This window comes from Acomys russatus, chromosome 1, assembly GCF_903995435.1.
Source record: "Acomys russatus chromosome 1, mAcoRus1.1, whole genome shotgun sequence".
Lineage (NCBI taxonomy): Eukaryota > Metazoa > Chordata > Mammalia > Rodentia > Muridae > Acomys > Acomys russatus.
Window position 1 is genome coordinate 70,375,080 of NC_067137.1, and position 27,573 is coordinate 70,402,652.

Below are 27,573 nucleotides of genomic sequence, written 5' to 3' on the forward strand. Positions count from 1 at the left end.
TCATATTCACTTAGAATCTCTGGCCACTTGTAGCAAATCAAAGCAGTTGATTTAATTTTAAAGTATCTTGAATATTTGTAATCCCTGATTCATAAAAATTAGAATTGTTTTCAAAAGTTGACTTGTGGGCATGTTATTTTGTTAGGAATGTCAGAGAAAAGTGCCACAGGCTAGGTAGCTTTGGTTTCTGGACCTGCTGGCATTGTCCCCATAGGGGGCCAGATAAATGAATGTGTGTGTGGGGATCATAAAAACAGTAAAAGGTTTCTGGACACAGTGACCCAAACTTAATTTGAAATCATGTACATAATGAGTCTTAAATGTTCCCAGAAGCAGCTGCCTATGTTGTATTGGTTCTCAACCCATAACATATAAACTTTGCACTGAACATATCATCACACCATGCAGTAGTCAACAGACATATCCTGAAACACTTCAGCTCAGATCTGAGACTATTGTATGTTATGATCTGTGGTGTTTTTAAAAAACTACCCTTACAAAAACATAATTGTTTATTTAAGGGAAAGAGACTATTCCTCAACATGCAGGTACCACATTAGTGGATGTTTGAGTTATATTAAATAAACAAGCATAGCCACCTCACTAGTATGCAACTTTACTTTTATGTGCAATAACTGGTAAAAGCATATGTGTACTGAATTGCTTTAAAGTAAATTTCTTTATGAATTATATCAATAAATTATTATAACTATTTTATATTCTCATAAGACAGGTTGCATAAAATTTTCTTTGTCAAAATTTTGTTATGAATAGGGGCAGGGAGATGGGTCAGCAAGGGTTGCATCCCCAGCATCCATGTAAATGTCATGTGAACATGACAGCCTGTCTATAACTGTAGCACTGGAGGAGGGAGAGGCAGAGAATCCTAAGAATAAAATGGCTAGATGAATTGGTGAGCCTTGAATTCAAGTGAGAGAATCTGCCTCAATATATAAAATGGAGAATGCTCTAGAAAGATAACTGATATCAACCTCCGGCTTTCACACACACACATACACACACACACACACACACACACACACACGCACCACACCTACCTACACATATATACACACAAACAAAAACATGAGTACACATGTACTCACCACCACCCTCACACACATATAAATGTGTCAGGAATAGAAAAAGTTTAAGAAGTTCTGGTTGAGACAATAGAAATTTATTTCCTCTTAGTTTTATATGTTAATCTAAGGCAGGTTTGGTTTTTCTTTTTTTAAGCTGGTAGATGGCTGTCCCAAGTTTTCCTAAGTCTTTTTTTTCCTACAGATGTATTACCTTATCGCTTCCTCTTCTATGACCATTCTGGATTTGGGGCCTCACCCTTCAGACTCATTTTAGTTTAAAATCTCTTTGCTTAGTTCTTTAGCCCATTTCTCAATTGGGTTATTTCGTTTGGTGGTGTTTAATTTCTTGAGTTCTTTAAATATTTTGGATATTAGTACTGGTGAAGGTCTTTTCCCAGCCTGTAGGTTATTGTTTTGTTTTGATGACAGTGTCCTTTTCCTTACAGAAACTTTCCAGTTCCATGAGGTCCCATTTATTAATTGTTCTTAGAGCCTAAGCTGTTGGTATTCTGTTCAGGAAATCTCCTGTGCCAATGAGTTCAAAGCTCTTCCCCACTTTCCTTCTAAGAGATTTAGTGTGTCTGGTTTTATGTTGAGGTTTTTAGTCCACTTGGATTTCAGTTTTGTACAGGATAATAAATAAGGGTCTATTTGCATTTTTCTATATAGACATCCAGTTAGACAAGCACCATTTGTTGAAGATGCTATCTTTTTTCCATTGTATGATTTTGGCTTCTTTGTCAAAAATCAAGTGTCCATAAGTGTGTGAGTTGATTTCAACTCCATTGATCCTCCTGTCTGTTTCTATGCCAGTACCATGCAGTTTTCATTACTATTCTCTGTAGTATAACTTGAAGTCAGAGATGGAGATACCTCTGGAAGATCTTTTATTATACAGAATTGTCTTAGCTATTTGGGGTTTTTGTTTTTCCATATGAAATTTAGAATTGTTCTTTCAAGGTCTATAAAGAGTTCAGAGTAGATAAAAGCATTTTGAAGGTAATTGCATTGAATCTGTAGATTTCTTTTGGTGAGATGGCCATTTTTACTGTGTTAATCCTACTGATCCATGAACATGAGGGAACTCTCAACAGAGGGATATTGAATGGCTGAGAGACACTTGTAAAGAAATGCTTAATGTACTTAGTCATCAGGGAAATGCAAATGAAAACAACTCTAAGATTTCACATTACACCTATTAGAATGGCTAAAATCAAAAACTCAAGTGACAGCACATGCTGGCAAGGATGTGGAGAAAGGGGAACACTACTTGATTGCTGGTGGGAGTGAAAACTTGTACAACCACTTTGGAAACCGATCTGGAGCTTTCTCAGACAACTGGGAATAGTTCTACCTCAAGACCCAGCCGTACTACTCCTGGGCATATACCCAAAAGATGTTCCACCATACAATAACTACATTTGCTCAACTATGTTCATAGCAGCTTTATTCATAATAGCCAGAATCTGGAAACAACCTAGATATCCCTCAACTGAAGAATGGATAAAGAAACTGGGGTACATTTACACAATGGAATATGATTCAGCTATTAAAAACAAGGAAACCTTGAAATTTGCAGGCAAATGGATGAAACTAGAAAAGATCTTCCTGAGTAAGACAACCCAGTCCCAGAAAGACATGCATGGTATATACTCACTGATAAGCGGATATTAGCTGCATAATACAGGATAACCACACTACAATCCACAGACTTAAAGAAGCCAAATAACCAGGATGACCCTAGGGAAGATGCTTAATTCTCATTCAGAAGGACAAAAAGAATAGACACTGAAAGTGGCTGAAGAAAAGGAACAGAATGGGAACCTACCATAGATGTCTTTTGAAAGACAACACCCAGCAGGGGATGAAAGCAGATGCTGAGACTCACTGTTAATCTTTGGGGTGGAGCACAGGAAGACTTATGAAAGAGTTGGGTGATAGAAAGGACCTGGAGAGGACAGGAGCTCCACAAGGAGACCAATGGAGCTAACAAATCTGGGCCCAAGGGTGGGCCTGAAGAGACTGATGCAGCAACTAAGGACCATGCATGGTGAAGACATAGATCCTCTTCTCAGATGTACTCTCTAGGCACCACAGTCTTCTTGTGAGTCCCATAATATGGAGAATAGGGGCTACCTCTGACATTGACTCTGGTGCCCACTCATTAATCACTTCCCCCCTGTAGGGGTGGCCTTGCCAGCCCACAAGGGAAGAGGACACAGGCGGTCCAGACGAGACTTGATAGGCTGATGTCAGATGATAGAGGAGGGCTCCTCCTTTCTGAGGACCAGGGGAGGCATGGAGAGGTGGTGAGGGAGGGAGGGTGGGCCAGAAGGAGATGAGGGAGGTGGCTACAATCAGGATGTAAAGTAAATAAATTAAAAATAAATCTAAATAAAAAGGAAACAAAAACTAGATTATTAACTTTTGTTTATAACAAAAGAATCCTAACCTTTTGATCCAATAAAATTTAAAATCTCTTTGAAGATTATCTTCAAATATGGTCACATTGAAAGGCACTGGATAGTGGTTGGTTGTGCTCTGTAGCCCTTGAGAGTTTGTTGTTTCTGGGGCCAGGGGAGATGACTCAGGGTACCACATATGGATTTTAGGCAGACATAATTTATACTTAAAATTCCCAAAACAGTACTGTTACCAAAAACCCACTTTAAAATATATTTTAAAACATGAAATAGATAATGAAGTAATCATCTTAAATAATGTTTTCTACCATTCTATTTTGTATAGTTCACTAAACTGAACAGTGTCATTTTACATGCTGATCATATGAAGGAAGTTTATAGGAATGAATTCTTCCATTTTCCAACTATTTACCATGTATCTTCTGAGCCATTTGCAAACTTCCTTTTAGTATTTCCTGTGGGGCAGGCATACCAGCAACAAACCTAGTTTCTGTATTTCTGATAGTATCTTTAACTTACCATCATTTTTCGAAAATCATTTCACTGACTGCAGGATTCCTGGCCGGCAATCTTTTCTTCAGTACTCTTTATCAGTCCTCTGCTTTTGGCTGACACTGTAGATTGAAAAGTCAGCTTTTGATTTGATTGTGATTCCATCCTACTGTGTCATCGTCCTCTTGTCACTTTGAAAGCTTTGTCTCTCAGCATTTTGCTATGATGGCCTCAAAGGCAGGGCTTTTGTGTTTATACTACCTGGAACTTGTTGACCCCTTTGGGTATGTTGTATAGCATTTTTCATTAGCTATAGGAAGCTTGTGGCCATTTTATGCTTGACTACTTTTGGACTCTCTCTCTCTCTCTCTCTCTCTCTCTCTCTTTCTCTTCTCTCCCTCCCCCTCTCTCCCTCCTTCCCTTCCTCTTTCTTTCTTTCTTTCTTTCTTCCTTTCTTTCTTTTATTATAATTTCTTTAAAAAAATTTTTTTTATTAATTTATTCTTGTTACATGTCAATGGTTATCCCATCCCTTGTATCCTCCCATTCTTCCCTCCCTCCCATTTTCCCCTTATTCCCCTCCCCTATGACTGTTCCTGAGGGGGATTTCCTCCCCCAGTATATGCTCATAGGGTATCAAGTCTCTTCTTGGTAACCTGCTATCCTTCCTCTGAGTGCCACCAGATCTCCCCCTCCAGGGGACATGGTCAAATATGAGGCTCCAGAGTTCGTGTGCAAGTCATACCCCACTCTGCACTCAACTGTGGAGAACGTTCTGACCATTGGCTAGATCTAGGTAGGGGTTTAAAGTTTACTGCCCGTATTGTCCTTGGCTGGTGCCTTAGTTTGAGTGGGACCCCTGGGCCCAAATCTGCCTATCATAATGTTCTACTTGTAGGTTTCTAGGACCCTCTGGATCCTTCTACTTTGCTATTCTCCCATGCTTCTCTCATCCCAATAGGATGTTCTCCCCTGTGTCCCAGTTTCCTGGTAAGTGAAGGCTTTTGTGGGACATGCCCCTTGGGCTAGTATGCTGATATAAGTGAGTATATACCGTTTGAGTCTTTCTGCTTCTGGGTTAACTCACTCATTATGATCATTTCTAACTCAATCTATTTGTCCACAAATTTCAGGAATTCCTTGTTTTTAATAGCTGAGTAGTATTCCATAGTGTATATGTACCACAGTTTCTTTATCCGTTCTTCTACTGAGAGACACTTAGGCTGTTTCCATGATCTGGCTATTATGAATAAGGCTGATATGAACATGGTTGAGCAAATTTTCTTGTTGTGTGCCGGAGCATCTTCTGGGTATATTCCAAGGAGTAGAATAGTTGGGTCTTGAGGAAGCCCTATTCCCATTTTTCTGAGATAGCACCAGATAGATTATTTCTTATACTTTTGGTTATATTTTGTTAGTGAGATTAATGATATTCCACATTTCTGAGGCTGTTTACTTTTCTTTATTCTTTTTTCTTTCTGTTTTTAATCCCCCCAGAATACATAATCACTATTGTTCTATCGCCAAAATCAAGGAATATTTTAACTATTAGCTCAAACCTTTTGGCCCTTCAGTGTGTTTCCCATTTTAGTTATTTCTCTCTCCCTCTTTTCTTTCTTGTTCTCTCCTCTCTCTTTCCTCGACCATCTCCCTTTCCTCCCTCCCTCCACTCATATTTTGCATTTTGACCAGGAGCTTTTATGTGTTCTTGGTTGGCCTGGAACTCACCATGTAGGTCAGGTTGTTGTCCTCAAAGTCACGACCCTCCATTTGAATCTTTTGAATTCTGGGATTATGTGATGTGTATCATTGTGCTTGTTGGATGAGTACTCCTTGGTGGTGCCCCTGACCTCATTGCCTTGGCCTTGTGACTATGGAAAGGGAAGGATAGCTCTTGCTGTCCCAGACCGTCTTGCCTTCAGTACAATCCTCACCTTGAGCCATTAGCTGAATGAAGGAGAGGAATCCCAGTATTTAGTAGCTCAGCTCTAATATTGATTTTACTGTCTGTGTAGGGTGGCTGAAAGATACTAGTAGGATGAAAAGACAGTTGTAAACTAGAAGCTTAGAGAGATAAGGTGGGCAGATTACTAGGTGCTGAAAAGAAAGGGACCCCCCTTCTTTGAGTTTATGGATAAGAACCGCTGGGACAGTTTTTCTCTTATGCAGGGCTGCAGAGAACAGGGTATGATTAAATGCCACAGACTTTCAATGTCCTTACTGAAATATAGTGGTATTTTCTCTTTTGGTTTTTTGAGAGGAGGTTTCTCTGTGTAGCCTTGGATGTCCTGGACTTGCTTGGTATACCAAGCTGGCCTCAAACACAGCGATCCATCTGCTTCTGCTTCCCGGAGTGCTAGGATTACAGGCTCTCACCACTGTACCCGACTAGTTCTTTATAATTGAAAGTGTTTCATTTTTTTTTTTTTCTATGCTCTTAGAGTACTTAGCAGAGGGTTTAAATGTATGTAAGCCATCTGTTTGTTTTATTTAAAAATACCCAACAACTAATTTTAATAAATTAGTTCTGTTGGGGAGAGTATAGTGAAGTCTTCACAATACCTCTGAAGTCTCTCCAAAGACTGTTTCAGTTGCATCCTTTGTCATTAATTCTCAATCTCTGAGCTGAAGTTTGGGGAGCAAAATGATCCTCCAAACAGTGATTGTATTGAAACAGATGAATTAATATCTTAAGGCAAAATGATTTTAGAAGTCGAAAAGTTTTTGTTTGCTTGCTTGTTTGTTTCTTTTCAGATGTTCAGATAAAAGCCAGTGAAAGTTTAATGGGTGTTAACGTAAATGAAATCTTTTGGAGCCCTGGTCACCTCTGTGTTTTCCTTAGGAATATTTGGACAGGTTCAATACACCTTTAGCATTACTCAAAGGATAATTTTGGAAGGTAAATCACTGTGGCAGAACAAAAAAGAGCTGTGATTTCAATATATGTGGTTCTATTTTTTATTTTCCTTTAAAAATTTGCCTTCTTAAAAATCTTTTATGAGTTAACTAAGACATTTCCCCTCAGAAAGTATTTTACAACTTGGGGCACTATAGCTTTAAGTCCATTACATTCAGGCCAAATAAAATTTGCTGAGCAAGATAACATAGTTATTTGTGCACAAAATAGTAAGCGAAACGCTGAATGGCTTGTAGCATATGTTGTGAGTGCAAATGCCGAAGTTTTCGGTGAGCCAATGACTTTAAAAGGTCATACACTAATTTATGTTCCACCTTTAAACTGGTAATAAAGTAGGACATGTGCTCTGCTTCCCACAGTGAAGGCACTTGCTTTCCAGCTTTCCATGTTAAAGAATGGCTTTGCCATCTGCCACTGTTTTCTGTCATCCCTTCAGACTCAAGCCTTTCTCTCTCCAGCCGTGTTTATTAATCTTCAAGAGGTGCCATTATCAAGGATGGAGCTGTTTCCTAGTATTTGGCTAGTAGTGCTACGAATGATTGCCTTGGAACAGCCTTCAGTATCAAAGACGAATTTGGAAAAGAATTACATGAACTGTGGGATGCATCATGATTAGGATTCTAGTCAGCATGACTGAGTAAGCACTTTGTACTCCATTCTTTTTCTGATTGTTAATTAGGTTAGAACTCAGCTGTTTTATTAAAAATCTCTATCTTTTACTTGCACTGTGCACTTGATTTCTCGTGAATTGAAAGAAGATTGTTGTAGTCGCTCTCATGTTGTGTTTTTAGATTGATTTTTACATGTCTTATAGATTTAAATATTTGAAGACTCTGTAAGAATTTTGAGATGTAATTTGACTATATGTTCTAGTGCCTGAGATATCCTAATTATATATACACATGGCTACTTTATACATCTTGACTTTTACTTCCATATTTTCTGACTCACTGAATGGTCTTTACTTTTTATTTTAATTTTTTCTTAATTCATATATTGATTTTACACCCCAATTGTAGCTGCTCCCTTCTTTCCTCTAGGTCCCTCCCTCCCACCCTTTTCCCCTTCTCCTCTGTCCTCTTCTACTTTGAAAAGGGAAGCCCCACCACAAACACACCCCAGCACATCAAGTTGCATCAGGACTGAACTCATCCTCATCCATTGAGGCCAGGCAAGGCAGCCCCACTATGAGGAAGTGATTGAAAGCAGGCAGCAGAGTCCACGTCATAGACAGCATCCACTCAAATTACTAGGGGACTCACATGAAGATCAAACTGCCCATCGGTTACATATGTATAGAAAGCCTAGGTTCAGTCCCTGGCTCAGGGCACACAGTGGAACTAGCCCTGCCTGGTGGCTGGGGCATTGGGGAGCTGGCCCCAAGGGCATGAGTGTGGGAGGACTGACCTTGCCACTTGTCTGCCATGAGATGGCATGAGCAGGGGTGATGCCCTCACCCCTCTCTACCCTCGCCATTTGCAGTAGTTTGGAGAGCTGATCAGAGAGCTATCCTTGCCCTTTACTTGGGAAAGTGAACCCTGCACCTCAACTAGGAGCCAGTGGAGCTGACTCTGCAGGCATGGGTGTGGGTGAATTGGCCCTCATGGCTGATCTAGCTTCCTGCCAAAGGTAGTATTGGGTGGCCTCACCAGAACAGGGGTGGAGAACTCCCCTGGGGGTGTAGATGAGGGAGTTGCAAGGAGGGTGCTGACCAGTTCAGCCACCACCCAGGCCCAGATCCAGGGCTTTGAGTTGACCTACCTCAAAATCTATATCATCTGTGAATGGTTGGGAAAAGTGAGATGGCCAGTCCGGCTGACCCAAAGATGCGTGATCTTCATGACACAGAACACAAACAGGATAACTGGGAGGAGTCCCAGTAAGGATCCAGTATTGATGGTGTGACAGAAACCAGAGACCTGGAACTAGACCAATGACTCACTGCAATGAGCATTTGAAAGTGAAAATGTGTGGACAGAGTGATATATTGTGAGACACACTGTGACACACTACAGCTTCCGTGATGAGATGTTTTCTATGTTTTTTTTTGTGTGTTTAAAATTTTCTTTTGTAGGTTCGAAGGGCAGAGAGGAGATATAAGGAGACTTGGAGATGAGTTGGACAGGGGTACATGATGTGAAACTCATAAAGAATCAAAAAGTTAAAAAAAAGAAAGCACTTATTTGGGGCTTTCTTACGGTTTCAGAGGTTTAGTCCATTATCATCATGTGGCAGCACACAAGCAGACATGGTGCTGGAGAAATAGCTGAAAGTTCTACATCAGGATTGGCAGATAGCAGGAAGCCACACCTACTTCTACAAGGCCACTCTTCCTAATTCTTCTCAAATAGTGCCACTCCCCAATGACTAAGCATTCCAATATATGAACATATGGGGGTTCAATCTTATTCAGACCAATACATCAAATGACAATTAATTCAAGTCAAGAAATTAAGTATTGGTACATTGGTATTATCACTGAATATTTAAAGGATATTTCATAGTTTTCATAGTTTTGTATACACACACACACACACACACACACACACACACACACACATTTTTAAATCAGGTCTCAAAAATAGCCCTGGCTGTTCTGGAACTCATTATGTCTACCAGGCGGCAGGCTGGCCCTGAACACACGGACAGCCTCCTGCTCTAGCTTCCTGAGTGTGTAGGTGTACTACCTCACTGAGCAATTTCTTTTTTCCTTTTTTGGTACAGTCAGGGAAGTGTGTGTGTGTGTGTGTGTGTGTGTGTGTGTGTGTGTTATGTTCATGTTCTTTCTTTTCACATATTGATTTAACAAATTTATAACATACTTTCACTTTGTAATATATTTAACTAGGTCTTTTTAATAGCCCAACTTGTTTAGTAGGTACTGTGTTGTTTAGTGTTTTATAGAGGTTATTAAGTAAACTTCTCTTAAGCTTATGCTTTGCCTTCCTAAAAGTCATGTCTTCTTTTTTTAATTGAAAATAAAGTTTTTCCATACAATATATTCTGATCTTTCATCTGCTCCCCGATCCTCCATCCTTTGAATGCCACTTTCTCTTTCTCTCACCAGAAAACAAAAGGGAACACATACAGACACCTTTTAGAAACACAAAATTAGAAAGCATAATATGTAGGCAAAAAACCAGGAAGGCTAAGAACACACCCCCCCAAAAAAAGATTTATGAGAAAAAAAACCCCCTTAAAACTACAATTGTGTGCCCTTAAGTGCGGCTTGTATACCCAATGAGACTCCTGGAGAAAACTAAGTTTTCATTTGTGAGTGGCTGCTAACTTTGGAAATAGCTTCTGAGTTAGAGGTCTGTGTCTTCTTTCTCTCTCAGCACTGGGGCCCCATCTGGCTTAGTCCTTTGCCACAGTCGCGAAGGGTTCTCTTGTCACTCATGTTGTGTCTAGAAGACTTAAAAAAAAATTTTTTTTGGGTGTTTTTCAACCAAGGAAACTGGCTCTTACAGTCTTTCTGCCTCCTTTGTCATGTAGCTCCCTGGTCCCTGAGATGAGGGCATTGATGAAGTCCTAAAGTATCTCCTTCAGGATTGAATATTCCAAAGTTTTCACTCTTTGCACGTGATGCAATTGTTGGTCTCTGTGTTAGTTCCCATGTCCTGCAGGGGGATGGTTCACCAAAGAAGTTCTGTGTTCTTAATTTCTGTTAGGTGCTTTCCGCACTACTGGTTATTTCCTTATGTATGTTTGTGCTTTAAGATTGTGTGCACATGTTTGTATTTTAGAATACTATCAAGTGCATGATTGGGGTTGTCTTATTTTCTATGTAATATATAGATTTGATTTTAAAAAACAGTTGAATATTTGGCCAGCAAGATGGATCAGAACTTTAGGCCTGAAGATCTAAGTCTGATCCCTTGGACCTACATAGTGGAAGGAGGGAACTGATTTATTAAGTTTATTTTTTTTTAAAAAAGATTTATTTATTCACATATGAATTTTATGTCCATGAATTGCTCTGTCTTCATGAATAGCAGAAGAGGGCATCAGATCCCATTGCAGATGGCTGTGAGCCACTATGTGGTTGCTGGGAATTGAATGCAGGACTTCTGGAAGAGCAGCCAGTGCTCTTAACCGCTGAGACATTTCTCTAGCCCCCTCAAGTTGTTCTCTTATTCCCAGATGTGTGCTGTGGCAGCTGTGCACCCCTCCATCACATAAACACACAAATAAATAGATGTAACAAAAATAAGTTAAACAGATTAAAGACATATTTAGGTGGGAATGGGTATCAGGACCACATTTTTGGTATGCCCTCTTGTTTATATTACTTTACAAATATAAGTTCTAATTTAAGGTATAAGAAAAAGTATTTTAAAGTAACTTTATAACCAATTTCTAGCCTATTCCCCTTTCTATTTCCTTGGGTGTGATCAATTACTTGGCTCACTTTTTTTGAAATCCAATATATATATTAAACTTTATTTTTAGTTTATATATTTACTTTACATCCTTATCATAGCCCCCTCTTTCCTTTCCTCCCAAGTCCCTTCTTCCCATCCTCTTGACTTTAGAAAAAGGGAGCTTCCCAACCAGCCCATCCCAGCACATTAAGTCACATCAGAACTGAACTCCTCCTTATCTACTGAGGCCAGGCAAGGCAGCCCTGTTAGAGGGAAGTGATCAAAAGCAGGCAACAAAGTCCATGTCAGAAGCAGCACCCACTCATGTTACTAGGAGACGCACATGAAGATAAAATTGCCCATCTGTTACATATATGTAGGGGACCTAGGTCCAGTCCATGCATGCTATTTGGTTGGTGCTTCCATCTCTATAAGCCCCCTGGGTCTAGGCTAGTTGACTCTGTTGGTCTACTTGGAGCATTTTTGTCCCATCTGGGTCCTTCACCTGTTTGTTTGTATTTTCCTGTATTTCTTTAAGTGATTTATTAATTTCTTCTTTAAGGGTATCTATCTTTTTTTTATTGCATTTTCCTGCTATTTCTTTAAGGGATTTATTTGTTTCTTCTTTAAGGGTTTCTATCATCTTCAAAAGCATAATTTTAAGGTCATTGTGTGTGTGTGTGTGTGTGTGTGTGTGTGTGTGTGTGTGTGTGTGTGTGTGTATGTTTCAGTTGTAGTAGGGTATCCAGGGCTGCTTGCTGTGGGATAACTGGGTTCTGGAGGTGCCATACTGCCCTGGTTTTTGTTGATTATATAGCCATCTGATTGTTTCTGATGTTGGCTGGTTGTTCCTGGAGCCCCCCTCAAAGTTTCAAGGATGCCGGAAGAGCCCTGAGCAGGAGACTGGATGTTCCTCGAAAAGTCCTCCTTGTGATAGTGGGCATATGGTTGTGGACTGGCTGCTGTATCTTTAGGAATATCCTGCTTTTCCCCTCAGGTGGACGTGTTTCAGTTAGACTCATAGCCAGGGGATTGGACTTAGAGTGCCTAGCTTGTATGATCCTGAGGACTAGCAGGTTTCCTCAGGAACTCAGGAGCCTTCCTCTTGCCATGTGAACTCCCAGAGTCAGCAGCTCTGCCACTTGCTTGCTCTGTGGTCTCTGAGCTCAAGCTTCTCAGACACTGTGTGCACTGTGTACTGCCATCTTAGAGTGGTCTCCTCAGGGGAGATAGGTAGAGTCATGGACCAGAGGCTGGGACTGTTTCACTGGATCCTGGGAGTTGGGTGGCTAGACGCTAGAACCATGCACCCTAGGAATCAAGGAGCTTTCCTTGGGAAGGTGGGAATTGTCGTGCGGCCAGAGACTGGAGTGCTCTTTCTGGTACCTGTGGGCTTTTCTGTCACTTGGGAAACACAGGCGCTGTAGTTTTGGAGTGTGAAGCATAGCCTCTTGTTCATTCTACAGTTATTGTGGTCCTGCTACTCAGAAACAGTGCACACTGGGTACCTATCTTGGATCCTACTGGGATCACTTTTGATGACTGTATTACACTAAAAATTTTCACAGTATGGATTTGATGGAAGAATTGGAAATTGTCACTATTTAATTCTTCTTTAGCTGCATTTACCTTTGTTACCCACAGATGGCATTTTATACCATGGAATAATTATTATTTTTGTTTTTTCCTTCATCAGAGTTAGTCACTGTAGTCTCCTCTATCTAAGATTTAATATTAATGGACCCTTCTTGAACATAAAATTATTCTTTGAAGTATCAGAAAAGATTGAATTTGTCTGGAAAAGTGCTATCCTATTGAGTTTTGTGGGGTTTTTTTTGTTTTTTTTGTTTTTTGTTTTTTGTTTTTTTTTTTTGAGACAGGGTTTCTCTGTGTAGCCTTGGCTGTCCTAGACCAGGATGGCCTCAAATTCACAGCGATCTGCCTGCTTCTGCCTCCTGAGTGCTGGGATTAAAGGTGTGCACCACCACACCCAGCCCTATTGAGGATTAATGATAAGATATTCAGCTTTTTTATTCCCCTGCTGCATTCATACTGTCACACATATGTTGGTTATTGAAACTATTTCCTACCACATGTGCTTTTCCTGGGGAGAGCTGGATATTGCTTCATTAGTTTCACTTTGAATCCCAAGCCGAAGAATGAACAAATGGGTCAGGACAGCAGAAAAATGGGTCTGAATTGTGAATTCTTCCTTCACAACATGACTTACATATCCTGACCTGCCCATCTTGAAGAGCCTCCTTCAAAGCAAATCCTTATTCATAGCGGCCAATCTTTAAAGTACTAGGTTTCCTGTTCTCACCTCCTATTCTTTTCCATTAGTCTCCTAAATCAGAACTTTACTAAACTTAATGTATGGAAATCCAAACCTTCATTCATTCATGAATAGAGCTCCTGTGTTATGAGCGCAGTCTAGGTACTGAGATGCAGTATTGAGCAAGACAGATGCAACTCCCATAGCCATGGAGACCAAACGGACAAGTATAGCAGTTCTTGATAAATGTTAATGATGAAAATAAAGGATGAAGGTAAGAGAGGATGAATAAGGCGTTGTTTGGGTGGATGGCCCAGAAATCTCTTTCTAGGCGATACATATTGAGTTGATGTCTGTAATAAGAAGGAGCTACTGTGAAGAGCCACATCTTACCAGCAGCAGTCCTGGGCTGCGCACCCACATCTGTCTCCTGAAAGGTCTCCTACAGCTGGCACATGGGACAGATCTCACAGTCTTCTCTTGCTGTCTCCTTTGACTTTGTTTTGTAAGATTTTTTCTTCTTCATTAGCCACACCTTGAAATTCTAGTCTTCCTCAAGATAACTTTTGTCATCCCATTCCATGTTCTCTTTGAACACGCTCTCTCATGATGCTTTCTCTATGGTTATGAGCCAGCAACAGCTCAGTTTAGACCTCAAATTTTTAACATTGCTTCCTATCTACAGAATAAGTATCCTACCATCTACAAAGCTTTCAGCTTTGATGTTTCAGAGACATCAACACTAAATGTCCTCTTCAAGTCATTCATTGCTCAGTGGGTACTACTCAGGATCTAGGAATTATACCTGCATTAATGTATGTATTAATTTCTCTCACAAGCTTGTAAGCTCCAGTAAGGCAAAAGTCCAATCTAATTTGTTTACCTTTGTAAAGTCATAATATATATACTAGAGGAGCTCCTTATACACTTGTTGAAAAAGTAATTTGGATCTATCCTTTATTTTTAACAAAAATTAATTTAATCTACCCCATTGACCCATCTACCTATCCATCTAGTCAATCAATTGATACCATCTACGTACGTTTGTCTGAAATGTGCCTATGAGAGAAAAAAGGTCATATTCACATTATAAATGACTTTTCATTCTGATGTACATATGACCATGTCTGGCTAAATAAATGAGCATTCCCACATACAGACTATTTTTCAGAAAAAGGCATGTGCCAGTTGTTGATGCTTGTTTAGAATTCTATTTTCTTTGGGGTATAGAAGCCTCTCCTCACTTCTGCACACCCCTTAACCCTGGATATGAGAAAGGAGGTTAGTGGGGAGAGGAGTGAGAACACTTCACTTTTCCTTGCTGTTTAGGGCTAGTACATTCTTTTTGGGGCAATACTAATCTCTGTCAACAACGAACACAGCAAGCAGCCTCCTCCGAGCTGCTGGGTTGAAATGTTTCTGTCTGCCTCCAAGCCACCACACCTAAACCGCAACATGCCACACACCATGCCAAATGCCATACTTTCTCTCTCTAGGCTCTGTTATTTATATTCCTCAGAGTTCTAGACCACACCCATCTCCATACCACATGAGGCAAGCTGTTACTAGCTGGCAAACTCCATGCCCTGCAGGAGGCAATTATCAGTTGTGGACATACTAAAGCCCAAACTAAAATCCCACACTTGAGATTAAAACAAAAACATATTTACATAATGTAACTGAGTTTACAAAGAAACCGAAACTTCCATTATAGCCAGTTAAAGTTTTGTTTATTTATTTTATGTTCATGGGTGTTTGGCCTGCACAAATATCTATCTGTGTAACACAATCATGCCTGGTGCCCTTGGATAACAGAAGAAGGCATCAGATTGCCTGGGACTGGATTTACAAATGGTTGTGAGCCACCACTAGATTTTTCTCTTTGGAAATACGTGGTTTGGATTGTATTTTATTGGATGGATCCTGGTTGACACAAATATCAAGATGCAGGATATTTTATTTTTTATTATTTATTTATATTATTAAGTACATTTATTTTATTACACATATATAAAACAAACTGCAGACAGCAGGGAGAACCATGTGACAATCATGAGTTCAGGATATTTACTTTTGTTGATTTATGTTAGTTCATATTTCTGTCCATGTGTCTATCCATCCATCATCAATCCATCAAATCACTTGACCCACTTACATGGTCTATGAGAGAAAGAAAGGCCGTATTCTAAAAATCTTTTTATTCATAAACAAACCTGAAAGCAAACTATAGTCAGACAAATGGCATGCATATGCATGTTTTTTACATTAAAAATTTACTTTAAACTTTAAATGTACTAAGAAATATGTAAAATAGCTATATATCTGTCAACCAGTAAAGATGTGGAAAAAATTCTTGTCTCCTCTGTGCAGTGGCGAGTTCCATCTTGAAATGCTATGTGCTATTCTCATGATAAATATGTTCACCATAGCTGTCTGATGTGGTTACCATTATTTTCAATATTGAGTTGTGGTTGTTTTCAAACTTGAAATTGAATATCTCTTTCTGCAATGTGCTTTAAATTTTCAGCTGTGGCTTTTGGAGTTTTTTATGTTTTGTTATATAAAGTTCTAATCAATTTTTAAAAATCCCATGATCCCATGATCCCATGATCTAGAATACTACATAGGTGTGATAGTTAATCTCAATTATCAATTTGATGAGACACAGAATCCTGGGAAATGGCTTCTGGGTGTGCCTGTAGGGGATTATCTGGATGAGGTGAGTGGAGGTAGAAAGCCATGCAAGTGGTACCATTCTGCTCTAGAATGAATAAAATGGAGAAAGTGAGTGAGTACTTTGTAGATGCAATGTGACCAGTTATCTCAAGTTTCTGCTGCTCCGTCTTCCCTTTCGTGATGTCCTGCCCCATCGGACTGTGAGCCAGAATAAACTCTTTTTCCCTGAAGTCACTTTATCAGGGTAGCTCCGTAAAGTACTAGGACTGGAAAGTAAGAAATAGTTCTAGTGAATGACCCTACACAGTTCACACACATCTACTTCTTAATAACTGGTAGATAATTTCTTACTATTTATGCTATTTCATGTCTCTTGTGTGTGTGAGTTTCTCTGGCATGATGACACAGAAGTTGAATTTTAAGGTACATCATCACCTCTGCAGTTTGTGGCGGCCTCTTCTATAATCTATCAGTAGTATTGAGATTGCTGATTTGCCCCACGTCCTTCATTCATTCATTGATACATTGTGTATATGGCACTAGTTCTGTAATTATATTGCTTAGTGATGTTGTAGCTACCTTACTTTGTATCACATACTAATGAAGAAACAGATCTCATTTTCCAATGTGACGGAGCTTAAACTATATCATATTACCTGAGACACAGCATTATTTTTATATACTTATGTGTTTGAATTTCATATTCTGTTAGTTGTGTATTCTATAATATGCTTTCATTGAATTGTTTTTTAATAATTTATGAAAGTGATATATATATCTATATATAATAAATATGTACTTTATTACTCCTTTGTGAGCTTGGTGTATTAGATGTTCTTTCTAGGCCCAGAGCTCATATTTAAAATTTATTTTTGGCATTCTTAATCTTGCAGTGGCTTTTTATTTTAATGTGCTCAAATTTGTCAGTCTTTACTTTGTGCTTTGACATGCTTTTCTTATTTCAGTGACCTGATGATATGGTTTTTTTTTTCTTTATGTTGGGTATCTGACTTTCATAGCAAATATCTCCAACACTACTTATTGAAGAATTCATCCTATGATTACTCTATTATCTCTATCATATAAATCACTCATTGATAAATCTCTTTGTAAGGCATGTAATATGTTTACTTTCTTGTTCCCCTCCACTAAATTCAAATGATTTACTGTTATCACTGTGGTTAGATATTGTTGATAGATAGTAGGGTAGATCACGATAGCTGATAGGATAACTTTCATACCATCTGCAGCCACCTTTTTTTCCCCTATAAAATCACCTAGAGAATTCTTTTTTTTTTCTTTTTGAGAATTCTTGAATTCATACTTCAAAGTGAGTTTAGTTTTACCTTGTCAAAGTCCTTGCAGATTTATTTAACATTGACTGGAATTTATACTTTTGAGAGACTTATCAATTTTAAATCTTGAAATAAAAAAGAATACATTAATTATTTTGTTAGTGTTACCTTTTATTTCCCATAATAAAGCCCCAGAATTCTTCCCACAAATGTGTGTGTGTCTATCTATCTATCTATCTATCTATCTATCTATCTATCTATCTATCTATCTATCTATCTATATCTGTGCTGGTTAGTTTTTTTGTCATCTAAGAAGAGGGAACTTCAATTGAGAAAATGTCACAATCAGATTACCCTATATACATTGCTGTGGGGCATTTTCTTGATTAATAATTGATGTAGGAGGGCTGGAGAAGTAGTTCAGAAGTTAGGAGCATTGGGTGTTCTTCCAAAGGTCCTGAGTTCAATTCCCAGCAACCATATGGTGGCTCATTACCATCTATAACGATCTGGTGCCCTCTTCTGGCCTGCTGGATTACATTCAGGCTGAATAAAAAAATTAATGATGTAGGAGGGCCCATCCCACTCTGGACGCCTGATTAGGTAGCTCTGTTTTGTATGAAAAGAATAAGTTGAGTAAGTCTTGAGGAGCAAGCCAGTAAGCAACATTTCTCTATGGTCTCTGCTTCAGTTACTGAGTCTAGGCACCTGCTTTTAATTCATTCCCCAGCTTTCCTCAATGAGGAGCTGTGATTTTTAAGGTAAAATACCACCTCCCTAAGTTGTTTTTGGTCATGGTGTCTTTGTAACAATAATAGAAAAATTTAGGAGAGAAATTGATAGCATGGAGTAGGGTACTTTTGTGACAGAGCTGACTACTTAGTTATGGGAGATTGTATCAGATTTTGGAACTTTGGACTAGTAAAGCCACTCAGTGTTCAGAGCTTAATAAGCTGCTATGGGACTTTAGAAAGAAATGCTGAGAGCAGTGTTGATGATGGAGGCTTGGATTGTGAAGTTTCAGACAGAAGTTTGAGAGTTCTTCATAGACTCTGGGGGTTGTTCATTTGATACTTTAAGAGTCATGGCTTCTGGTCATCTGGCGCTGAAGACTCAGCTATGATTAGCGAGAGGCCACTACCTGAAGTGGTAGTGAAGACTGCTTACTGAAGTGAGGTCTTTGCTTTGCTAGGAGGACCATCAAAGCTGAAGCTGAAAAATCGTAAGTGATTAGTGAGAGACCAGCATCATTCAGGTAAAATATTCTGGGAAAAATTTCCTTAGGACCATCATGCAGAAGCTGTGTGCTTCAGAGAGGGCCAAGGCTGACTGCCAATCTGGGAGCCAAACATTGTAATGTGTAAGAGTCTGCCATGTGGTATTAGTTTTGAAGACATGAAGGAGTGATGGAGAACTGCTGAGGCTTGGCACCCTGTGGCAGGCTTGGAGTTCCTGCCCAGAGGCCAGGAGGCCATTGGTGAAGGTGCAATTTAAGTTATAGTGGAAACCCCAGGATTTCAGAACTGTCAGGACTGTGGCATGACCACCAATGGCAGGTATAGCATAGAGTTGAGCTATGTGTGTAATGGATAGCAGAACCCAAGAAGTGGAACTGCTGAAGGCTCTTGGAGCCCAGAAGATCACGGGGGAGTACCAAATGTTGGACACTGAGTTATTTACATGGCTTGGTTTGATTTTCTTTGATTTGATTGTGACTATGCTCTGGTTGTTTCATCTTTAAATAAGAAGTATACGTAATTTGTTTTTGATTTTACAGAAACTTTTAAAAGTTGACTTTTAAAGAGGCATTGAATTTTAAAGAGAGCTTGGACTTTTCAAGTGTTGAATTTCTTAAGGAGTATGGAACTTTTAAAGTTATACTATGCTTTGTATTGTGATATTAATGTTAACATGACATCTTGGGGACAAACATGAAAGGAAAAGTTATTACGGTTTAATAGTGATGTACTTGTGTGTCAAGTTGACAAAGGATCAACCGTGCTGATAGTTGTTTTTATCAACTAGACATAATCCAGAGTCATCAGGGAAGAGGGAGCTTCAGTTGAGAAAATGCCTTCATCGAATTGGCCTGTAGGCAAGTCTATGGGGGTGTGTTCTTGATTGATTGGTGTGAGACGGCCCAGTCCACTGGGTGAAGCCATGACTGGTTTAAATGGTCCTGAATGATACAAGGAAACAAACTGAGCAAACTGTGAGGAGCAAGCCAGTAAGCATCACTCTTTCATTGTCTCTGCTTCAGTTCTTACCTGCAGGTTTCTGCCTTGAATTAATTACCTGGGTTCCTTTACAAGAAGGACTGTGACTTCTAAGGAGAAATAACCTTTTCGCTCTCCAAGTTGTTTTTGGTCTCCTTATCACAATGATAGGAAAACAAACAAATAAACAAACAAACAAAAAACCCAAACAAAACCAAATCCAATAAAACCAGGATGTACTTATTCCACAATATCGTTTAGTTTCAGTGTTTTCTTAAATGATATTTATTTATTTATTTATTTATTTTTGAGTTGTTTTATTCTGAGCTAGGTGGACCCAGCCCCGTGGGAGATCCCGCCAGAGCTGTGTGAAGTGTCCAAGCTGGGTTCTAATTGCTCGGATCTGCAGGCTCTGTCCTCTGTGCTCTGTTCCAGTGTGGACCTGGTTTGGCCCCTGCGGGCTGTGCACTGCTTTCTCTGAGCTAGGTGGACCCAAGCAGCTCAGTATTCTGCGCTCTGCTCCAATGTGGGCCCGGTTTGGCCCGGCGGCTTGCGTACTCTCTGAGCTAGGTGGACCCAGGCCTGTGGGAGATCTTGCCTGGGCTGTGTGAAGTGTCCAAGCTGGGTTCTAACTGCTCAGATCTGCAGGCTCTGTCCCCTGCGCTCTGTTCCAATGTGGGCCCGGTTTGGCCTCCGCGGGCTGCGCACCGCTCTCTCTTGGCTTGGGTGGACCCAAGCAGCCGGTACAGAGATTTCCATACATTCCTTTTCCTATACATGCACAGCCTTCCCCATCCTCTACCAGAGAGTACCATTATCACAGTTGGTACACTTGCACTGACATGTCCTCATGAGATGCAATACGTTTATCTAGTTATGTTTCCCACCATAATGTCATAGAGTAGTCATACTGTTCTCTTTGTGTTTCACTTATTCACCTCTCCCTCCCTACAACTTGTCTCATTAATGTTGCCTTCTGCACAATACTAGAGTCAGAACGCTACCATATGTAGCCTTTAAAATATTTATTTATTTATTTTATATGAATGCTCTGTTTTTTTCTTTTTAGAGACAGAGAATATTTTATTTAAAACCCATCAGTGAAATGGATGGCTTGGGTCTATGACAAATCATTCATATTTAAAGCAAAAATCAGTACCTGTATGAAGCAAACATTACCACATATAAATTAGCTGATCAGACCACAACTTTCTTGACTAGAGCAGAATAAATTTCCATGTGAGACCAACACCTTTGTAACATTTAACTTAGTATTCATCTCCTTCCTCCTCCCCCTCTCCTTCAATAGAATCCACACCAGCCTCCTCATAATCCTTCTCGAGGGCAGCCATGTCCTTACTGGCTTGAGAGAACTCTCCCTCCTCAGTGCCCTAACCCAAATACCAGTGCATAAAGGCATGCTTAACATATATCAGATCAAACTTGTGAACTAGGTTAGTGCAGGCCTCAGCAATGGCTGTGGTATTGCTCAGCATACACACAGCTCTTTGGACCCAGGCAAGGTCTCCACCAGGCTCCACAGTGGGGGGCTGGTAATTAATTCCAACGTTGAAGCCAATGGAGCACCAGTCCACAAACTGGATGGTATGCTTGGTTTTAATGGTGGAAATAGCAGCACTGACATTTTTGGGAACCACATCACCATGGTACAACAGGCAGCAAACCTTGTATTTACCATGGTGAGGGTCACATTTCACCATCTGGTTGGCTGGCTTAAAGCAGACATTGGTGATCTCTGCTACAGAAAGCTGCTCATGGCAGTCTTTCTCAGCAGAGATGACAGGGGCATATGTAGCCAGAGGGAAGTGGATGCGAGGGTAGGGCACCAGGTTGGTCTAGAATTCTGCCAGCTCAACATTCAGAATCCCATAAAATCTGAGGGAAGCAGTGATGGAAGATACAATTTGACCTACCAGCTTGTTTAGATTAGCATAGGTTGGGCATTCTATGTTGAAGTTTCTAGGGCATATGTCATTGATGTCCTCAATATCTACCATGACGGCACAACAGGTGGCTCCAGAGTGGTGAGGATGAAATTGTAGGGCTCAACCACAGTGGTGGAAATTGGTGGAAACCTGGGGTGGGGGGAGCAAAGTAAATGGAGAACTCCAGCTTGGATTTCTTTCCATAATCAACAGAGAGCTGCTCCATCAGCAGGGAGGTGAAGCCCAAGCCAGTTTCCCCACCAAAGCTGTAGAAAACTAAGAAGCCCTGAAGATCCATGCACTGGTCAACCAGGTTATGAATTCTGACCAAGACAAGAACAATGCTCCTCCTGCCAGTGGTGTAGTGGTCATGGGCATAATTACTGGCAGCATCTTCCTTGCCTGTGTTGAGCTGCTCAGGGTGGAAGAACTGGAGGTAAGTACCAATGTGAACCTTATCAATAACTGTGGGCTCCAGGTCTACGAACACTATCCAGGGCACGTGCTTGCCAGTGCCTGTCTCACTGATGAAGGTATTGAAGAAGTCATCTCCACCTCCAATGATCTTGTCACTTGGCATCTAGCCTTCAGGCTGGATGCCGTGTTCTAGGTCAATGATCCCAGCAGGCATTGCCAATCTGGACACCAGTCTGCCCAACATGGATGGAGATGTGGTAGCCATGTTACGTCTCTTGAGAAAACTTCTTGAGTCTTTTGTGAGTGATCTCCTTGTGGCAAGGCCCTTGGAGCTTTCCTCCCACTTGGCAAGATACAGTGGGAATAATACCCAGAATGACTTATATCAACCCTTGAGAGATGTAGTCAAGATTACTGCTTATGATCCCTGCTTGTTTATTAAAGGGCAAGTAAAGACATGATTGGCCAAGACCTTTATAATAAAGATTCTTTAGTACATGGTCTTTAATATTGATAAAATATTTGAGGAAGAAGAGGAGTTTGGAAAGGTCAACTACTTCTTCTGAGGACCTAAGTATGCTAATACATCAGAATGAGAGAAAGGTCAAAACCAAGAGGAGATAGAGTCTGAAGAGACAGGACCTACTGAGATGAGGCCCTAAAGGTCAATAGTGAGAGTTTATTCTTAGGTCAAGTTACTTAACTTTAGGACAAGCTAAGAAGTAAAGATTTGTCATGATTTTTTTTTTTTGGCGTGGGTTTCTGAGAGATTGCATCCACTGAAACTGGGATTACAGATCCTTCTGAGGAGCCATGTGGACACTGGGAATCGAAGACGGGTTCTTCTCTGGTTCTCTGCTAGGACAAGTGATGTTCATAAGCACTAAGCCATCTATCTCCCCAGCTGATTTGTCATGATTTTAAAAGAAATTGGATAGATTCATTCTTACATTGGACAAGGAAGAAAAAAGTATTGGATAATGATAAATGATAATTATTTCTGCTTAATGAGAAAGTTATAATAGAGTAGGACCATATTGTATAATCACATAAAATTGGCTTATAAACTTAATACAATATGGTGGTGGAGGAAAGGAGGAGGTATTGTTTCTTACAGCCTGACTCTTAGGCAGTTGATATAAGAGGACCTTGAGTGCTCTGTTTTAATGGACACCAGAAGAGGAAATCAGATCTCATTACAGATGGTTGTGAGTCATCGTGTCATTGCTGGGCATTGAACTCAGGTCCTCTGGAAGAGCAGCCAGTGCTCTTAACCACTGAGATATCCCTCCAGTTCCCATATGTAGCCTTTTAAAATGGCTCCTTTTTCTTACTAAGATGCATTAAATTTTTCTACAAGTTTCTTCATGGCTGGATAGCCCATTTTTTTTCTGAAAAAATATTACATTGTCTAGATGCACCAGTTTGTTTATTATCTACTGAGGATATTTTTATTTGTTTCCAAGTTTTGGTGATTACAAATAAAGTTGCTATATATTACCATGGGCAGGTTCTTGTGTGGTCATATGGCATGAATGTTTTAATTAATTTGAAAAAATAGTACTATTTTTATACTTTGATGTACGTTTTCATATTAGTTAGAGGTTAGCATTCTTGGTGTTCTGTTTCAACAGCTTTACTTTCATGTGTTTTCCTTTTAAAGTGTAGTTTATCACAGAACAAAGTAGAACACAGTCAAAGGGTGAGAGTTGACAATGGCCCAAGGGATCATCGCCCTAACCTACATTCTGATCTATGTTTTAGGCAGGCTGTCCATTATTTCTGAAGTATCTAGAATAAGCAACTCTTGCAGTAAGGGACAATGGTATGTCTTTTTTTCAGAGGGATCCCATAATATAATAATTTTATAACTCTTAAGATTCTTGTGGTTAACTTTAGGCAGTTATTAATTAATGATGGGTAGTTCAGGATGCTCATCTTGGGTTGGAGATTGGACTCAGATCATAGTTTTCTGACTAGTAATTAAAATCTTTGGTTTAATCGGCTATTAATTATGCAGATGATCCATTCTCAATGTCTTCCAATCATGCTCCTATCTTCACTTCTTTTCATTGGTTTACTATTTTGATAAGACTCTCTAGAGCAATATATACCTAACTTTTCTCATTGCTGCAACAAAATACTTGACAAAGAGCAACTTAATGAAGAAAGAGCTTATTTTGGTTCACAGTTTGAGGGTATTGTCTATTATTACTGCAGAGAAGTCTTGGTAACTAGAAGCTTGAGGGAGCTTATCACATTGCACCCACAATCAGGAAGGAAGCAGAGAGCAGTGAATATGGGTGATCAGTTCACTTTCTCCTTTTTTCATTCACTCTGGGACTGAAGCTTGCATATAGACAATCCTAGGAGTCTGTTTCCATGGTGATTCTAAATAATAATAAATTGAAAATCAGTATTAATGGTGACAATCCCACCCTATGTCAACTTGATATCTAAATCCTTAAATTGTAACAAATGTTGACTACACGTGGTATTGGTGGACACTTGCTTCTTTTTTCTATCATTTTTTAGTAAAATATTTGCTTTTTGGGTTTGCTTTTAATTATATTTAAGAAACTAAAAATTAGTTCATTTGTTTCATTTTTAAAAAGAACCACAAAACTTCTTTTTAAATATACAGTTAAATAAATTTTGTGTACCAATCAAAACTGTTTTCACTTCTTTCTTTTGTAGAGGATACATTGATAGATTTTTCTACATTAAACTGCCATTGTACTGCTGTGATAAGGTTATATATTATATTTGTTTTTTTCTTCTGTGTGTATATGTGTGTGTCTGGAGGCCAGAAGAAGATATCAATGTCCTCCTCTATCATTGTTCACATTATCCCTTGGGATAGGACCTCTCATTGGACCTGGAGCTTACTGTCCTCCCATCCCTGAATGGGTGACAGCCAGCAACCCCCAGCTTCCTCTCCGCTCAACTCCCAGCACTGGGAGCCATGTCTGACTCTTTCCTGGTATCTGAACTCAAATCCACTGAGCATCTTATATTTATTCTTCTGTATTATTTTCCAGAAGGTTAGTTTTTATTTACATTTCCTACATTTATTATTTTTATTATGGTTGTCGAGAAATTTTTCTTATCATACTTTATATTAATTTTTAATTTTATTTAAAGTTATGTGTACATATGCATCTCTGTGTGAGTGTGCACACATGAGTGCAGGTGCCCTTAGAGGCCAGAGGCATAGGAGCCTCTGGGGCCAGATTTATACTCGGGAGCCACATGATGAGGATGCTAAGAGCTGCACTGGGTTCAAAAGGGCACAGGTATTCTTCTCTGAACCATCTCTCCAGTGCCCTTCCTATTTCCTCTCCATGATTTTAGTATGAGTAGCCTAATTTTCAGAAACGAGTTGAGTAGTTTTCCTCCCTCTTTATTTCTCCACAATGGTTTGTATAATTACAAAGACGGGATTATCTTTTCTGGCTTGTTAAAACTTGCCTAGGAAACCATTTTTTGTTTGTAGACTTTGTAGTGAGTTACAACCTTTAGTTTTGCTTGACAGTTTAGTTATTTTAAATTTGCTCAGTCAACTCTGTTTATGGCTATATTTAAGACTGTATCTTTGGCTGTGTGTAGTGGTATACACCTTTAACTCAGCCCTTTGGGAAGCAGAGACAGGCAGATCTCTGAGTTTTAGGCCATCCTAGTATACATAATAAGTCTCAGGTAAGCATAGGCTGCATAATAAGACTGTATTGTAAAAAACCCTGCAAATTGGAAGAATACTGTTCATTTTAGTGGTTTTTAATATTTATTGGCATGAAGTTATACATTTTTGATAATAATGAAGATAAACAAACAGTGAAATTGCCTATCTCCAACTTTGCTGTTTTACTTTTCTCCATGGTGTTTCCTATCTTTTGCTTATTGTCTGTCTTTTTTTCATTGAATTGGGGCTACTTTTTTCCAGACAATATTCTCTAGCATTTAGGCCAGTGTGGCATGTAGTAGGTGCTCTATTTAACATTTACCAAATGAGGGAATACAACTAATTATAAAAATAGTTCCATCCATTTGTGTATCAATATTGTTACCAGAATGTGCTTTATTATGTTGTCTTTTTCGTCAATTTTCCAGTAGCCTATATCCTTTAGATATCTGTAGATATCTGTTGATATATGTAGATCCTCCCTCTGCTTATATGCGTGTGATGATGTTTCCCATTACATTAATGATTCATTTATAGAGCTCTTTAGCGATACAATCTAACACACTATGAAACAACAATTAACTCTCTAATGTCACTTCTTGAAAACCAGCAATGATCCTGATTCTCTTTTTATTGGCTTTTGTTCTTCTATATATGGTGATTGTTGTTTTTTTTTCTTTTCACTTTTTTTATTAATTTATTCTTGTTACATCTCAATGGTTATCCCATCTGTTGTTTTATTATATTTTTTATTGTGTTTTTTTTTGTTGTTGTTTTCTTTTGGTTTTGTTGTTGTGGAGTTTCCCAATTTTAAACCGAGGGGCGCTACTTGTTTTGCTTTATCTTGGATGGTGCCTAAAAATATTTTTTCATAATATTTTAAGTTATGGAAAATTATAGATATTTTAATTCTATCTCAGACAACTCACATAGTATCCAGCATTTTCTATGGACTATGCCAGAGGTAGATGGATGAAATAATAATTTCCTCTTTTGTGGACCCAATTGTCCAGTTGGAGAGTAGCAACATAGCTGAACCAATGTTTCAAACAGTGCAAGAAATGTGGAGCAGAGAGGAGACTTACGGGAAACTAGGAAATGGACGATGCTTCTTGAGGTTCACATTGAAGGGCCAACAGTAGGAAGCAAGGTGAGGATTAGCCTTGCACAAAATGGGTAGAGTGCAGGGAAGGAAGACTGGAACTGGGAAATTGGTTGGGATGCATTTTAATTAGTTTTAGAGGGAAGGAATGATTCTTTGGAGAAACAATTTATTAGGCATGGTAGAAAGACATTTGAGAGATCACTTCTGTATAACTTGATGGTTACACATTTTGGATCTAGGCTACTAGAAGACTCTTAGTTAAGGGCCTAGAAACCATTGATTTGAAAAATTTGGCACAGTTTATATAATTAATGAAATATTATTTTTAAAAGAAGGCATGAAATAAAGTAATAATAATTTCTATGATCTTTGAGGTATAAGTTCACAAGGCATTCTCATGAACAATATTTCCTCTAGCCATGAACTATTTTCACTATTTACTTTCCTTTTCTTTGTGGAGGAATGCTGAGAGGATTTATCAACCATCAATAATGCACTGTTTAGCCAATTAGCTGGGCAGAAGGACAGGAAGTGAAAGGCGGGGCTTGCTGTGGGGAGGAAGAGCAAGTCTGGCAGTTGAGGAGAGAGACGGTTGACTGGGGAGGAAGATGAAGGAAAGGATGGCCTGTGAAGTATCATAGAAGCAAATGCTTGGACATATGTATTATATATCAGTTTAG

General features: G+C 39.3%; 1 pseudogene; it reads right to left on the reverse strand.

Annotated features, from left to right (window-relative positions):
* Nucleotides 1–21,011: 21,011 nt before the first annotated feature.
* On the reverse strand, nucleotides 21,012–22,354 carry LOC127189590 (tubulin alpha-1 chain-like; annotated as a pseudogene).
* Between the last annotated feature and the right edge of the window lie 5,219 nt (nucleotides 22,355–27,573).